A 17,366-nucleotide genomic window follows, 5' to 3' on the forward strand; every position below is an offset into this window, starting at 1 on the left:
CATTCGCTCAATGGGGACTTGACATCGTTGGACTGTTACTGCGGGCTCTGGGAAACAAACGATTCATGATCGTCCCAACAAACTATTTTACAAAGTGGGTCGAAGTAGAGGCATTAACACATATTTGAGATGTCGATGTTAAGCGCTTTGTATGAAAAAACATTATAGCTCAATTCGACATACCGAGAGCACTTGTATTCGATAACGACACGAAATTCGATTGTGGCGTCTATCGGGAGTTATGCGATACATACGGTATCCAACCCTACTTTTCTTCACCGGCGTACCCGTAAATCAACGACTAAGCTGAGGCTTCTAACAAAGTGATCCTAGACGGCATCAAGAAACGATTGGAAAAGGCCAAGGGCAAATGGGTTGAAGAGTTGTCTAGCGTATTGTGGGCTCATCGCATCACTCCGAGGTGATCTACTTGAGGAATGCCGTTTGCTTTGTGCTTTGGGACACAGGCTATTATCCTTCTTGAAATCGGCCTGCCCACACTCAAATCCAAGATTTTTGATATGGGACGTAATGACATGATGTTGGCCTTAGATCTGACTTTGATTGAAGAGTGCCGAGATCGTGCTCTTGCGTGTATGGCGCGATATCAGCTGCAGCTCGCCAAGTCGTATAACCAGCGTGTGTAGTTGCATCATTATACACCTAGAGAACTGGTCCTCAAGAAAGTGCTTCTTGCTATTAAGAATCCGGCAGACAGTAAATTAGGCCACAACTAGGACAATCCTTACCAAATTGATTCAATTGCCAGAACGAGGGCGTATCGGCTCTCAGACATGGTTGACATAAGTTTATTGTGCCCCTAAAATTCAACCCACTTGCGTAAATTTTATCATTAAGCTAACTTGTATGACATGCCAGTTCATTTTTTTTTTATTTTTGCTGCTATACTAACATGTACGCATCTACGTATTTCGCAATGCAATATGCCTTTTTTATCGTCATCTCATAAAAAATGGTTGAATGATAAATAAGGCTTCGGATTCAGAGCGCCCTTCGTGCATGTTCACGTTTGGGCTGAATAAGCTTCTGAATTCGGAGCGCCCTTCGTGGATATCACAATTGGTCATAAATGAGACTCCAGATTCGGAGCGCCTTTCGTGCATGTTCTCGTTTGGGCCGAATAAGCCTCCAAATTCGAAATGCCCTTTGTGGATATCATGATTGGCCATAAAATAAGACTCCAGATTCGGAGCGCCCTTCGTGCATGTTCACATTTAGGCCGAATAAGCCTCCGAATTTGGAGCGCCTTTTGTGCATGTTCAGGTTGGGGCCAAATAAGCCTCCGAATTCGGAGCGCCCTTCGTGGATGTCATGATTGGCCATAAATAAGACTCTGGATTCAGAGCGCCCTTCGTGCATGTTCACGTTTGGGCCGAATAATCCTCCGAATTCAGAGCACTCCTTCGTGGATATCATGATTGGGCCATAAATAAGACTTCAGATTCGGAGCGCCCTTTGTGCATGTTCATGTTGGGGCCGAATAAGCTTCCAAATTCGGAGCACCCTTCATGGATATCACGATTGGCCATAAATAAGACTCCGGATTCGGAGCGCCCTTCGTGCATGTTCACGTTTAGGCCGAATAAGCCTCTGAATTCAGAGCATCCTTCGTGGATATCACGATTGGTCATAAATAAAACTGCAGATTCGGAGTACCTTCGTGCATGTTCACATTTGGGCCGAATAAAACTCCAGCTGAAAGGACTTTTCAAATAAGTATGTTGCCTAAACAAAGTAGTCAATTTGCGAGAGCTAATAAATACGCGGTTCAAAAGATACAAGCTAAGAGCAATAAAATAGCAATGAAACACAAAAAGGCATTGATTGATAAGACGCAAGAACAATGAATATTTATTTCAACTAACATGGCTTCCTCTTGCTAGTACATGAGTCCTACTAGAATTAAAAGTACAATATTTAGGTTTTTTCCGGTTCGGCGCCTTCTTCTTCATTGTCCGTCTTTTTAGCATCAAAAGCCTCGAAGGGAAACTTGTACCGATGCTGAGTTGACGCTCTCTGCTTGTAAAGCCCGAACCCATCCGTGCTTGAAGCCGCGGTTCTCGCATCGACAAATGTTTTCTGCCAATTTTTCCTTAGTCTTTTCAATGTCGATTTTTCGGCCGTAAAAAAAGCCTTCTTCATAGGCCCGAGTTCTTATAGCCTCTTTGGCGAACATGTTTGTCGTTTCTCTACCGGCCTCGGCTATAGCATGATCCAGCAGGCACTGGTTGACTCTGTCCGTGAGAATCGGGTTCGTGGCACACGTCGACTGTGTCTCAGCTGCCTTGGCCTTTTTTAGCTCACTCTCTACCTTCTCCGTGCGGCGCTCCAAGTCCCGAATGCGCCCGTCCTTTTGCTCAAGCTCTCTGTTCGCCGCGTGCAGGCGCATACTGACTTCTTATGTGTTGTAAAGTCCTCGGATCGCCCCATATATACCATCCCTGAAAACCTCGTAATCACCTCGGTCGACAAACGATTGCTACACCTTTGGCGAGAATATTTGCCGCGTGAATTCCACTGCCACATTAGGACCACGAACTATTGAGTCCGTTTCGGTCATTGGTTTATTCCCAATAAAGATCGAAAAGCTCAACAGGTGCGGCGATCTGCTCGGCTCACTTCGCACAACGACATGCCCACTCGCGGTCTTTGAACCCCCTCGTTGTTGTGCCCCATTTTTGGGGGATTTCGCTACTTCACTTCTTCTAGGGGACTGTGGACTCGACTTTTTTCTCGCGCCCCACCTTTTGAAAAGGTTTGAAAAGAAAGGCCTCACAGTTCGGACTCTCGTGGTTCTGAATCTAGTCTCACAAGTGCAATGTGAAACTGATAAACACCAAAGAGTCCAAATCCGACAAATCGTTTTGAAAAATTGATTTTAAATCAAATAATGCCAAAATTGGGTTACTTTTCCAAATACAGAGTCGCCACCTAAATGTTTTATTTTTGAAGAAATTTAGGAAACCCTGACTCGTGCCAAAGGCTACGTGTCCGTCATCACCAAAGTTGCCTCGGCTCGGGAACTTAGGTACGAGAGGGGAAGGTCATGAATTGAGCATTCCCGCTCGCCCGATCAAAGATTGGCCTCTACTAATCATGATATGATTTTTTATAAACATTATGTGTGCTTATTCCGGTTATTAAACTAGCTTACTATGTGATGCGCACAAGCAAATATAGACTAGTTCGCAAGACTTGGAATAATTCAACTCATGTTTGTTTGCGAAAATGGTTTGAGTTTGCCACCTAAGTGGGCTTAAAGATGCGGGTTTTACCACCAAACTTAGTCGGCTTAAAATAGGATTTGCCACAACAAAGTGGGCTTAAAACTTATATTCGTTGAATCGTTCCAATTCAAATGACAAGCCTTCATCCACAGGCATTCATGCAGTTAAGCATTTAAGCACATAGCCTTATGGCAAGCATGCGAATCATGGCAATGTGGCAATTACACTTATGCAAGTATGCTAAAGCATAAAATTCACCGAGTACTCCAAGCCAAAACAAAAACTAGTTAGAAAGATGCATGATCCTAACTATACAAGATGTCTAAGGAAACGCATGCAATATGCAATTAATAGGCTCGGCTACTAAATATGGCATATGAATCGATTTGAACAACATGCGATTAAACACGTATTCAACATACACATACGCACGCACACACACTTTATTACAACATTACGCCCTCGCGAAGGAGGGTCCGAATCAATAAGCTAACCAACTAGCTACGTTAATTAAGCTATTAATTATTACAAACCTTGAAAATAATTAACTATTCTGGTTAACTAATTATTACCAACTGAAACTAAATAACTAGTTAAACTAACTAATTATTTACAACACTTAATTAGCTACAACTAATTGATCATAACACGCATTCAAATTACATATTTAAACACTAAATAAGCTTGAAATGTGAGGGAGGCTCATGCACACGCTTGGTTTCCACATGAAAAGGCACTGCCTTGCTGCTAAATGCGTTTGTTTGCACATCTGAACACCAAAAAAGCTACTAACTTCCAAAATACCTCTGCTCCACCTTAGGAACACACTATGCAAATTTCATTGGTGGCCGTCAGGGGGCCTGTCGGCTACCAATGGTGGCCGGTCAGCTACCACTGGTGGACGGTTGGCTACTGATGACATGAACTCCTCCTTTTGCTTTGAAGCAAAGCACAAAATAAGCACAAATTCAAGCTCAAACCTCCTTCTAGACCTTAAACAAAACTCCAAGTAATCTCAGCCCAAAGGTGAGAGTGTTTGGTTAAGGGTTGATATGCAAAAGCTAAGGACTTGTGAGCAAAAATGTTCAAAATATCAAGAGAGAGAGAGAGATATTTTTGCTCTAATTTTTCTAACCCTCCAAAATGGGGGAGGAACCCTCCTATATATAGATAAACAAGTCTTGAGCTTAGGAACATCCTACCATATACGTATATGAAGATGCAACTCAGTATGCAACAGCTGGCACAGTTGTCAACAAATATCTGGAAAAAGAGACTAATGGCCGTCGGCCACCACTGGTAGCCGACAAGCATAAGCCAAGGCCAACAACCTATGGGGCTGGCCGACAAGCCACCTACTCTTCCAGACTTGAAACAATAAGCTTTTGGTCCAAAACAGTGCACAAAACAAATAAGGTTTCAAGGCTCAAAGGCAAGGTAATCCACCAAAGACTTCGAGCACTCAAAACGAACACAAATAGATAAGGTTTCGACGTCTCTCTCTCCCCTCTGTTGTCACATTTCTTATTCTCTGAGCTTCGCCCCTAGCAGCGCGATGCATTTTAGCGTCCAGTTCCGCTAAGCTTCTTACTTCTCCTTTACTATTGAAAAATAATCTTTGAGACATCTATGGCCCCGCTCACGACCACCGTCCACACTCAAGTTTTTGCTCATTCTCAAATTATCGACTACCCCTTTTGTCGTTTGTGCCAGATCTGTTCCACGACACCTAAGACCTCTTAAATACTAGGTACCTCATTTATTAATTACGAATGCACCATTTTCGATGCGCCCCACAGTTAACCTCGCGTCGGTCGTCGACTCTGGAACGACATGTCCAAATGGGGCAAGGGCAGATATATGAATCTATTCGGCAACTTATACTATTGCCGAATCACGATACGCTGCCCCACTTGTCCATACGAGCTTAGCATTGGGCCATATGTTTTATTCGGCTCTGGAACGACATGTCCAAATGGGGCAAGGGCAGATATATGAATCTATTCGGTAACTTATAATATAGTTGAATCACGATACGCTGCCCCACTTGTCCAGACGAGCTTAGCATTGAGCCATATGCTTTATTCAGCTCTAGAACAACATGTCCAAATGGGGCAAGGGTAGATATATGAATCTATTCGGCAACTTATATTATAGCCAAATCACGATACACTGCCCCACTTGGCCAGACGAGCTTAGCATTGGGCCATATGTTTTATTCGGCTCTGGAACGACATGTCCAAATAGGGCAAGGGCAGATATATGAATCTATTTGGCAACTTATATTATAGCCGAATCACGATACGCTGCCCCACTTGGCCAGACGAGCTTAGCATTGGGTCATATGTTTTATTCGGCTCTGTAATGACATGTCCAAATGGGCAAGGGTAGATTTAGTGCCGAATTACGCTACATTGTCCTATTTAGCCACTAATTTGCATTAGCAAATACAAAATGGAGACAAAAAGGCGAGACAAAAAGACAATTTTCATTAATAAATTGAATACAAACAACCGTCACGTTATACATGAAAACTTCCCTACGAATGACCTCTGAACAAAATGAGCAAAAACCTACAAAAACTACATACAGAGGATACCCAACATAAAGCGAAATTACACAAACACTATTTATTCTTCGGGGTCAGACTTCGACGGCTCAGTCTTTAGCTGTTCACATGGAATCGGCTGCTCTAATGTCACATTAGCGGCCGCCAGGGCTTTAAGCTAGCTGTGTTTGAAGCCTCGATTCTCAAACTTCAATACCTCCTCCACGTACTTCTCTATGGCCGCGTTCTCTCCGATATCGAACGCCTTGGAAATCTCTGAGTCGGTGAGTTCTTTTTCCTTGTTTGATTTTTCCAAATCAGTCTCTAGTTTCATGATCGCCTCTTTAGCCAACTTGAGCGCATTATCATTCATATTCGCCCTTTTCCTCAGCGGCCACCCGGAGTAGATCGGTACGTTTGGCTTTTTCTTCTTCAGTGATGGCCTTCGCTCGCTCCTCTTCTGTCTTTTTAGCCTCAGACTCGTCTCTAAGAGACACCACCGCTAACCCGGCTAGTGACTCTTTAGCTTTTCCCTTTTCGGTTTCAAACTCGGTTTTAAGTACGTCGATTTGCTCGACGATGTCATAGTGACGGCGACCGATTTCTGCGATTCTACACGTCGTCTGAAACAAAACATGGGTGAGTTAGTCGACATATAAAAGAAATTGAGTATGGAGTTTGGCAATTACGTACCAATATCGCCGATTGCACAGCTAATGCTATTGAAACCACGTCCGGTTCTGCATGGAACGCGGCCTTGTCCATCGGCAAGGAAATTGATGAAGCCACGCTTAGGGCCACAATGGGATCTTTCATAACCAACGCATCGGCAGAAACCAGGGCATTCTTCATTCTAGGTTGGATGATAAACGGCACCGCCAAGTCTTAGGACTCTTCTAGTCAAAGCCATTTATCGGTTAACTCTTCAGGAGACTTGGCCTCTATCTCGGCGGGGCATTTCTCCCTCTTTTGTTCGGCGCCTAAATCGCTCGACTGTTGTTCAACGATCGAGTCGGCCACAACAGTTTCTCGTTCTTCTTCCTCAACAGGAACAGTCGATGGAGATACTGATCTAGCAGCTTCAGTCCTCTTTTGGGCTGCCATCTTTTCGGCGTTTTTCCTTCTAGCCATTTGCACGAGCGATTCTCCAACCATGTTCTCTGGATCTGTGACAGGTAAATCTCTTAAATTGGCAAAAATGTCGTCTTCTAAAGAAGATGTTTCAAGTCGGCCTGAGGTGAATGAAAGGTTAAAGTTGACTTCTTCAAAAGCCAAATTAAAAGTTGCATCAACTTCCTCCCCTAAGCGACCCTCAGACCTGTCTGAGTTCGACCGGCTCGGCTACTCACCGACCTGATCGCCGACTTCACCGCCTGGGTCTGAATTTGAACCCTCAAGGCCGATGTCCCTAAGGCTCTTGAAGGTTGGGAAGATAAGCGCTGTAAGATGTTGTTCACCCCTTGGAATTGGGATATGATCCGCAGTCGAAAAAGTCGAATATGTTGGGTCGTATCGTAGTAACACGTGGGCAGGCCGCCCTTGCTTTTGAAGGTTTGGACGGCCGAAGAATTTGAGTGCAGTTTTGACTTGCTCAAGCACAGTTTTGTTGACCGAAGTGAGTGCTTTCTTCAGATCGTTACTTGCACAAATGAAAAGATGAGTACATGGAATCGAAGCCGAATAAACATGCAGAATGCGCAAACGAAAGAGAAATGGGTCTATATGGCCACCTGGTTTGCCTTTTTGTCTAAGCACAGGGTTCAGGCAATCTTCGCCTTAGCCGAATTCCCAGTTGCCTTGGACGACGACCATGACGTCGTCAACACGCTTACCAAAGCTGGCAAGCATAGTCACCAAATGGTGACCAGTGTCCTTGGCCCTGAGAAAGTAGCGTCACTGCCGAACGAAAAATTTCGCCAAGGCATAACAGTGCCGAATAGCAGGGATTCCTAGGTTAATCCTAAGTCGGCGATTTAATTATATTACGCCCATTATAATTTGGTAAAAATTTACGTTTCGCTGTGAAGGGAGTAAACCCCAATAACGAAGAATGGCCCTCAAAAACGGGTGAAAGGGAAAACGGACTCCGCCCTCAACAATTGACAGGAGGGAAAAGATGATCGTACTCACATCAGTCCTCTCCATGTCAACTACGCTGTCTGCCACGAGAGACAAATGGACGTCATATGGAATTGAGAAATGGCAACGAAAGGCGGAAACACGGTCCACATAAATGAGAGCTTTCAAGTGTTTCACCATTCAAATCGGAATAGAAAATATGCTAACTAAAAATGAACAAGAAAATGGGAGCTGGAATGAGGAAGAAATACAAAGAGGAGAAGAACTTACAGGTTAGAGAGAGAAGGACAGTGGGGAGCAGACAGAAATCGCAAAGGTCGTGAAGAAGGAATGGTACTGTGAGATAACCAGAAAGCCTTGCACATTCAAAAAATATTCGAAGGGACAGCGTAGTTTCATATCGCATTAAATGAGCAACGCATACAAAGGGGCGGAAAGATATAATGATTTCTAAATCGTGTTCATTCTGACGCTTCAGTATTGGAAGAAGTGCGAGCGCCGTATTTTGGACTTTCGACATGCAAAACCAAACATGCTGACCAACTAGTATTAGTCGGATGTTCGAGGGGGCAATTGTGGAGACCGAATAAAATCAATGAGGAAGAAAGGCCGAGCCATCCTGTTGAGACATTAGGCCGAAGACAATTGGGCCCTGACTAGGAGCTCATGAAGCCGAGTATACGAATTAGCCATATAAGAAGCCGAACGAGAGCCGACACTTAACTGGAAGGCTGACTAAATAATTATGTGCAAGGTCAAGAGTGGGCCTGACCCTTGGGCCCAGACGTAATATAAAAATGAAAGAATGTCAGCCAAAGAGAGGTATGCGAAAATAACAAAGATAACTTGAGATAGAAGTAAATTTGAGAGGGTACTGACTTGTCCGTTAGAGTACTAATTCCGGCACCATCGACCGGAGTGTTCATCCCTTTTTCAAGTAGCAATCAGAGGATCAAGAGCGTCTAACTGGGTTCAAGAGTATTTCCAAACCACTTTACCACAATATATATTCTCATTTAAATTACTCAATCTATCTTTTCTATAGCAATTTAAGTGAAACAATGTCTTTAATCCTGATTATACATATATATCAAATGGTGAGATTTGCTATCACTACAACAAATTACACTTTTGGCCACCAAATTTTTAGTCTCCAAAAGTCATTTTTTAGTCTCCAAAGATTTTTGCCGACTAAAATTCTTGATCACCCATTTGGTCATTGACTAATTGTCAGTAAAAGAATTGTCAACTAATTTTTTTAGTCGCCGAAAGTCGCCAATTGGCGACTAAAAATTTAGTTGCCCAAAAGAAATATTTAGTCGCCAAAATATATATATATATATATATTTATCTTTGTTTATTTATGTGTCTACCCATCATCTTAGTTTTGATCATTTTAACCTTTCTATAGGAAGTTAATGTAATTATGTCAAACTTATGGGAGTGATTGTATTTTTATCAAAAATCAAGGGAAATTAGTGTAATTTACCTTACATTTTAGTAGAAAAGAGATGATAATATAATTTTTTTTTGTCTATATGACAAATGAATTATTGATGAAAAAGATTGCAACTTGTATGTGAATTAAAATCTTGAGAGAAATTAATGTAATTATGTTAAAATTGTGAGAATAATTATTTTTTCTCCAAATTTTAAGAGTGGTAAGTGTAATTTACCTAAATAAATTTAGAGGCAATTACAATTTTTTTTTTTTAGGGTTTGAGTTTTGTAATAAAATAAATTTCTAATTTTTAATTTTGTCAATTTAGACCCTAGTCTTTTGATTTGCTTTTAATTTAAAATTTACCTATTTTCGTTAAGTAAAACTCATAAAAGAATATTTTAGTCATTAAACTTAATGTATGTATATATAAAATGTTTAAAATATCATTTTTTCATCGCTTGTGCTTAACAAAAATAGAAAAATAATTTAGATTATAAAGAAATAAAAGATTTAAAATTTAAATCTTTAAATCTAAAATGCAAAATTCATTTATTTTATTATAATAGTCAAATTCAAGGTTTTTTTTTTTTTTTTTTGTAATTTTTCATAAATTATATATTCTCTCTGTCCCAAAATATTAGTTCCTTATTCCATTTTTCATTGTCCCAAAATATTAGTCCCTCTTCAAAAATCAAGTATAAAAATAATATAATTTTCTTATTTTGCCCTTCTTTTAAATTAATAAATAATATAAAAAGTACAATTATGATATTGATATTCTCAAAAAATATATTATCAAAACGGTAATTTTAAAAAATTAATTTTTTTCAAATGTAATAATTATATTACTAAAAAAAATTAAATTCCTTAAAAAAAGACCATTATTTTGAGAGAGAGAGTAAATAGTTTCATTTCTTGTATAGCACGGTGCACTAGTAGTTGAAAGAAAGAAGAAAAGTAAAAGAAAGTGGAGGCCAATCGGATTTGACCGTGTAGCTGTCTGTCACCAGCTGTCTCTCTGGGCTGGCTAAATTGACTCTAGGTTTGCAGGAAAATATTTAGGCAGTTTGGGATCTTTAGAAAAAGGAAAAAAATTGATAGCTCGAATCTGTGGCTCGAAAAATGGCTCGAATTCGAAGACAGTGATAGAGAGAAAGGAGAAAAAAGGAAGAGGGAAGAGGGAGAGAAGAGAGGAAGAAGAGAAAGAGGAGGAGAGAGGGAGAAAGAGAGAGGAGGAGGGGAGATCACCATCACCATCGCCGTCGCCTCGCCACCGCCGGTCGTCGCAGCACCACCGCCATCGCCTCCGGCCCCGCCTCCGCCTCCTCCTCCCCCTGTGAATATGCCCCCTCCAGTCCTCCTCCTTTCTTCTCCTCCTCCTCCCTTCTCTTCTTCTCCACCCTTTTTCTTCGTCTTCCTTCCGCAACAAAAACCAGGAAAAAGAAAAAAAAAAAAAAAAACAAAGACACCAAAACGACGTCGTTTTGGTGTCGAGCCACAGATTCGAGCCACGGATTTGAGCTACGTAGCGTGGTCGTTAGAAAAAAATTAAAAAATTATTAAAAAAAGTTAAAAAGTTATTATTATTTATAAAAAATATATAAAAAAAATTAATATACATAATATTAAAATATAAATCAACTCCACGCTATTTTAGATACTGACGTCAAAGTAAAGGCAGTGAAAGGGAAAAAAAATACATATATATATTCACTAAGTTGGATAGTAATATTGGGCTCGTGGGGGCCCACTACGGGTCTCTTTTTAATAATTCGAACAGTTCAATATGTAAAAATTGTCTACTACTATATACCTGTAAAAAATCACGTCTATCGGATATCGCTAACTACATGATTAAATCAGTTTTGTATAAAAAATAGATGGTATTATAGTTAACAGTTGACAAAAAAAAATTAACACGATCAGATAGTTATCGATATTCAATAAACTTGATTTTTTTACAAACATATAGTACTCGACGAGTTCTACATATTCAATGGTTTCGATTAACAAAACGAGACCCATGGTGGGCCCCCACGGGTCGAACAACACCGTCCAATTAAAACCCGAAAAGGAGGCAATCTTTTCCCATCTTCTAACCAGCCGACTGCACTGTCCAACCTATACGGCCTAATCACTAACTTCTCCTACACACTTATTTATATAATTTTTTAATACACATTTTTTTCGTAAAAAGTCAAAAAGTTAACCCAAATATTCATATTTTTTTTCCTCAACTTTTTAGTCCAAAAAGATAAAAAATACACTTATTTAGGACATTTCAAACAATCCCTTAGGAGGAAGAGGCTTCTCTTCACTGTGTAGATTGAAATGTATTATTAGACTCTTGAATTTATCACGGGTTCGTTTCAATAATTCAAACTGTTTAATATGTAGAGTTCATCAAGTACTTTATACTTGTTGAAAAATCTAGAAATTCCCTAAATATTGATTTGTGATTATGTAACAATTTTAAACAGTATATAACAATCCCAATCAAATAATCAAGACAAATCAACGCAACGATTTTAACGTGGAAAAACCACAATTGGACACCACCAACTGTGATTAAAAAACCACGGGCAACAGCCACAAAACAATCCACTAAGAAGATTTAAAGGAATTACACAAGTATACTCTCAATTACCTAGCGAATTCACGCCTAATTGAACCAACCTCTTTGTGCCTCTTCCAACCCCGTCTTCACCTCGGAATTGTCTTTACGATGAGCCACTCCAGAATCCACCGAAGCTTCAGGCTCGAATTCTTCAGAATCCACCGAAGAACAACTCTCTCTTTTGTAGAACAAACAAAACCTTTGATGTACTCTCTTTAAATCATGAGTTGAATACTCAATAAAACATCAAAGAAAACTAGCAAAAAATCCCCAGATATAAACCTTAGAATCCAAAAAGAAGATCTGGAGGAATTGTGGAGTCGTCTAGTTTTGGGAGAAAACCAACTACTTATAGAAAACCAAAAGTAATCCTAGATTTGAAAGAAAACCCAATCCTTATTGAAATCCAGAAACTGTGTTCGCGCGGTCCGCTCGAGCGCCCAACATCCCGCTCGAGCGTCTTCAGCAAAATATGCGTGTGATATAACAGAGGTCTGCTCGAGCGCTAGAGAATCCGCTCGAGCGCAAAATCACACAGCTCAGTACTTTTACAGACCTAACAAACTTCTGAAACTCCGCATTCTCCGCTCGAGCGGGGGAATGTCCGCTCGAGCGGACAGGCAATTTTGAATGCATTTTTGCATTTTGCTTCGGGGTGACCGAGCAGCTCAATCCCCGTCATAATCAGCGAAGTGGCAATCTTGAAAGCATTAGCATCACAAACTTCACTGAAAGACACAATTCAGGTTAGATTCGCATCTAAACACTCATAGCCTCACTGAAATAGAAGTGCGAAAATAAATACAACTGAAAGGAGTTTTGTCAAACGGGATTGCCAAGAAATAAAACCTAACAATCTCCCCCTTTGGCAATGCCGTGACAAAACACACGTAACAAATAAGATCCTAAACACCCCAACCCATTACATCCAACAAAAGCCAACTTCTTTCTCAAGGTCATGATCTGCAAAACAGTTATTAGTGCCACAATCTCCAAAACAACCATTAGTCCTACAAGAGTATTTGAAAAAGCAATAGACATATGACATGACTATCTTGAAACATGAGATGAAAAACATGAAGAGATGAAAACTAAGACTCATGAAAAACAACTCTCAAACAACAAAAACAAGATCATAAACCACACAAGCAATGATATGAGGATGTAAATATCAGGAACATGCAAGAAGGGCAAACAGTGCATAGCAACATGCAAAACATATAGCCAATCTCCCTTACAAAACATATCAAAGTGTTCATGCTAAAAAAACTCTTGCAATGAAAAACCAAACTCCCTTACCAACCCAAATCAAGATGAACCAAAATCCCCCTCACTAAAAGCAACCACAGACACTGAAAACAGTGAACAAAAAGAAAACGACCAAAATAATATGGTGGAGCAAGCAAGGAATTTCAGATTAGTACCTTAAAACACACAAGACTATCCAAGAAGCACAATTACTAGTAAACACAATGTGCACAGTCTGTAGAAGATTCCTCATGAAAGAAAGTGATGCATTATGTGAAAAGCATAGATCCCATGAGAAAAGTGTGTGTATGACTCTTGGAGTTCGACAAACACTAGAATCAATCCTGGTAGTGATCTGAAAGTTGGACCTCCGACAAGAGAATCTAAGCACAACTAAGGAAAGTCAAACCACTAGGAATCAAGGGGTATTTGGTGAGTAAAGGCGGAGGCTCCCCCTCAATCAATGAATGCTTTTCTTTTTTTCTTTCTTTCTTTTGCACATTTTTTCTTTCTTTTGCATATTTTTTTCTTCTTATCTTTTTCTTTCTTTTTATTTTTATTTTTCTTTTTCTTTTGCACACTCATTGGCGACTGACACGCTCAAGAGTATGGAAACCGAACCAGAGAAGCATGGATATAATAAGGATGGCCTGGTTGGTGACTCTGAGGTAGCCTTTTCCTCATGGCTAAACTGCAAAGAATAGAGGGGAAAGCTGTGGAGGTGCAAAAAGATGGAAGGTGGTTAAGAGACTCAACATCACCCAAGATATGCTAGTATAGGTCAATTCCTCTAGAAAAGCAAAAGATACAATGCCAGAAGTCCATAGAGAAAAAATAATCATTAAGGCGGAAGACTCCAATATTTGCTATTCCAAGAGTGTGTACAGAATGAGACATACTAATCAAAAAACATGCACTCCAAAATGAATAATGACCACAGAAAGTACACATATATTAACATGTAATGGATATTCTCATCAATTCCAATATGCACCAAGGAACACTCAAAAATTTCAAGTTTGCAAAACCATACAAAGAAAATCTTTTTGGGTTTTTTTTTTTTTTGTTTAACCAAAGAAAAACAAAAAAACGAACAAGCACACATGTAATGACAAAAAAAAAAAAACACACACACACAGAAACCCAAAAACTAAAATGACAAAGCAAATTAACACAAGTCAAGTTTTCTCACCCAAACCGCTTTAGTACGAACAAAGTTGTGAGCATTGCGGTTCTTGGGTAGTGTCTTGACGTTGTGGTTCCCTTTTCTTTCAATGGAAACCCGTCTCGACTTGGTTTCCAACATCCCATTTTTAGGTCTAGGCAAATACACCCTCCCATGCAGCTTATAACAATAAGAGCGAATATGTCCATGCATACCACAATGATGACAAATAAAAACAGGGTGTACCTTCTTTTCTTTTACCTTACCAACTCTAGGAAGTTTGAGAAGTCTATCCTTATGTTGAAATTTTTGTTCTCCCTTTCCTTGAGTTCTTGTATCATGAGATGTAGAAGCACTCTGTTTTTGCTCTTTCTTACCACCAAACCCAATGCCACTCTTGTCAGAACAAATTTGTTGAGACCCAATGATATTGTCCAAAGTCTTTGATCCTTTGTTCCAAAGACCAATGGTAGCCATAGCACACTTAAGCTCTTCCTCTTTCTTGATCATTAGTTCTTCCAAAGTAACTTGTGACATTTCGAGAGATTCAATATTTTCTTCATACATGGCATGGGTTTGCAGTAGCTCACTCATCTCTGTCTCACAAGTCAATAGTTTTGCACAAAGAACTTGTCGATCATCAGCTACCTTGATGGCATTAATCCTGGCCTCGAAAATCTCCTCCTTAAGTTTGACATTCTCACTTTCACATGCTTTGAGTTTCTTTGTGAGTTTGTCATTCAATTTGGATAACTTAAGAGATTCCTTATACAGCTTTTCATAAGCTTGCTTAAGCTCTTCATCCTCACTTCCCGAGGATTTATCATCAGTGGCAGTCTCAACCGGGCTCTTCGGATACTCTATTCGTCCTTCAGTTTCAGAAGCCGCCATGAAAGCAAGGAATTGTTTATGACCCTTTTCGCCTTGATCTTCATTGTCACTTTCATCTTCATTAGATTCTGATTCATCATCCCAAGTGATGGCGAGGGCTTTCTTCTTTTTCAAACGAGTAGGGCATTCTGAAGCAAAGTGGCCAAATCCGTGGCATTTATAGCATTGGAGTCTTTCAGAGTTCCCTTGTATCTTTCCTTTCTCATTCTTGGCAATAGAATTAATTTTGAGTTTATCTTTGCCTTTAGATTTACGAGTATGAGTAGATTCCAAAAGATTATGATTCTTTTTCAAAAAAGATTTTTTAAATTGTTTAATAAAAGCAGCCGTAATCTTGGAATCTATCTCACAATCCTCATCAGAATTCTCTCCAACTCTATGAGAACTACTATAAGCAATAGTATCTTTTTGTTTCTTTTTGAAATTCCTATGTGCCTCATAAGTTTGGAGATTTCCAACCAACTGATCCAGCTTGAGGTTGTCAACATCTTGAGCCTCCTCAATAGCCGTAACTTTGTATTGGAACCAATCGGGTAAGGATCTCAAAATTTTTCCCACAACTTTGGATTCTGGTATTTTTTTCACCTAAATTGAAGCTGGAATTTACAATGTCACTCAACTTCGCATAAAATTTATCAAAGGTCTCATTATCTTTCATTGAAAGGTTTTCAAAACTAGACGTGAGCCTTTGAAGTTTTGAGTGTTTAACCGAAGGAGTGCCCTCATGAATAGTTTGTAAGATATCCCAAGCCTCTTTTGCGACTTCACAATTGCAAATACGACTAAACTCTTCAGATGTGACAACGCAAAAGAGAGAATTGATAGCTTTACTATTCCAGCTACTATTTTGGTAATCAATTGTGTCCCATTTATCAATTGGTTTGTGGAGAGTTACTCCATCAATGGTAATTGTTGGTTCAGTCCACCCATTCATGACGGATTGCCAAACTTTTTTATCAATAGATTTAAAAAAAGATCTCATCCGAGCTTTCCAAAAAGAATAATTGGATCCGTCAAGTAGGGGTGGTCGAACCATAGAATTTCCCTCACGAATTGTATCCATTATCACAAATCAAACAAGATCTCGTTCTAAAAGAATTTTTAAAAAAAAAAAAAAATAGAACGACCTGCTCTGATACCAATTGAAAAATTTAGAAATCCCCTTGATATTGATTTGTGATTATGTAACAATTTTAAGCAGTATATAACAATCCCAATCAAATAATCAAGATAAATCAACACAACGATTTTAACGTGGAAAAACCACAATTGGACACCTCCAACTGTGATTAAAAAACCACGGGCAACAGCCACAAAACAATCCACTAAGAAGATTTAAAGGAATTACACAGGTATACTCTCAATTACCTAGTGAATCCACGCCTAATTGAACCAACCTCTATGTGCCTCTTCCAACCCCGTCTTCACCTCGGAATTGTCTTTACGATGAGCCACTCCAGAATCTACCGAAGCTTCAGGCTCGAATTCTTCAGAATCCACCAAAGAACAACTCTCTCTTTTGTAGAACAAACAAAACCTTTGATGTACTCTCTTTAAATCATGAGTTGAATACTCAATAAAATATCAAAGAAAACTAGCAAAAAATCCCCAGATATAAACCTTAGAATCCAAAAAGAAGATCTGGAGGAATTGTGGAGTTGTCTAGTTTTGGGAGAAAACCAACTACTTATAGAAAACCAAAAGTAATCCTAGATTTGAAAGAAAACCCAATCCTTATTGAAATCCGGAAACTGTGTTCGCGCGGTCCGCTCGAGCGCCCAACATCCCGCTCGAGCGTCTTCAGCAAAATATGCGCGTGATACAACAGAGGTCCGCTCGAGCGCTAGAGAATCCGCTCGAGCGCAAAATCACACAGCTCAGTACTTTTACAGACCTGACAAACTTCTGAAACCCAGCATTCTCCGCTCGAGCGGGGCAATGTCCGCTCGAGCGGACAGACAATTTTGAATGCATTTTGCTTCGGGGTGACCGGGCAGCTCGATCCCCGTCATAATCAGCGAGTGACAATCTTGAAAGCATTAGCATCACAAACTTCACTGAAAGACACAATTCAGATTGGATTCGCATCTAAACACTCATAGCCTTACTGAAATAGAAGTGTGAAA

The sequence above is a fragment of the Camellia sinensis genome, chromosome 2 (assembly GCF_055761805.1).
Source record: "Camellia sinensis isolate YWXY chromosome 2, ASM5576180v1, whole genome shotgun sequence".
Lineage (NCBI taxonomy): Eukaryota > Viridiplantae > Streptophyta > Magnoliopsida > Ericales > Theaceae > Camellia > Camellia sinensis.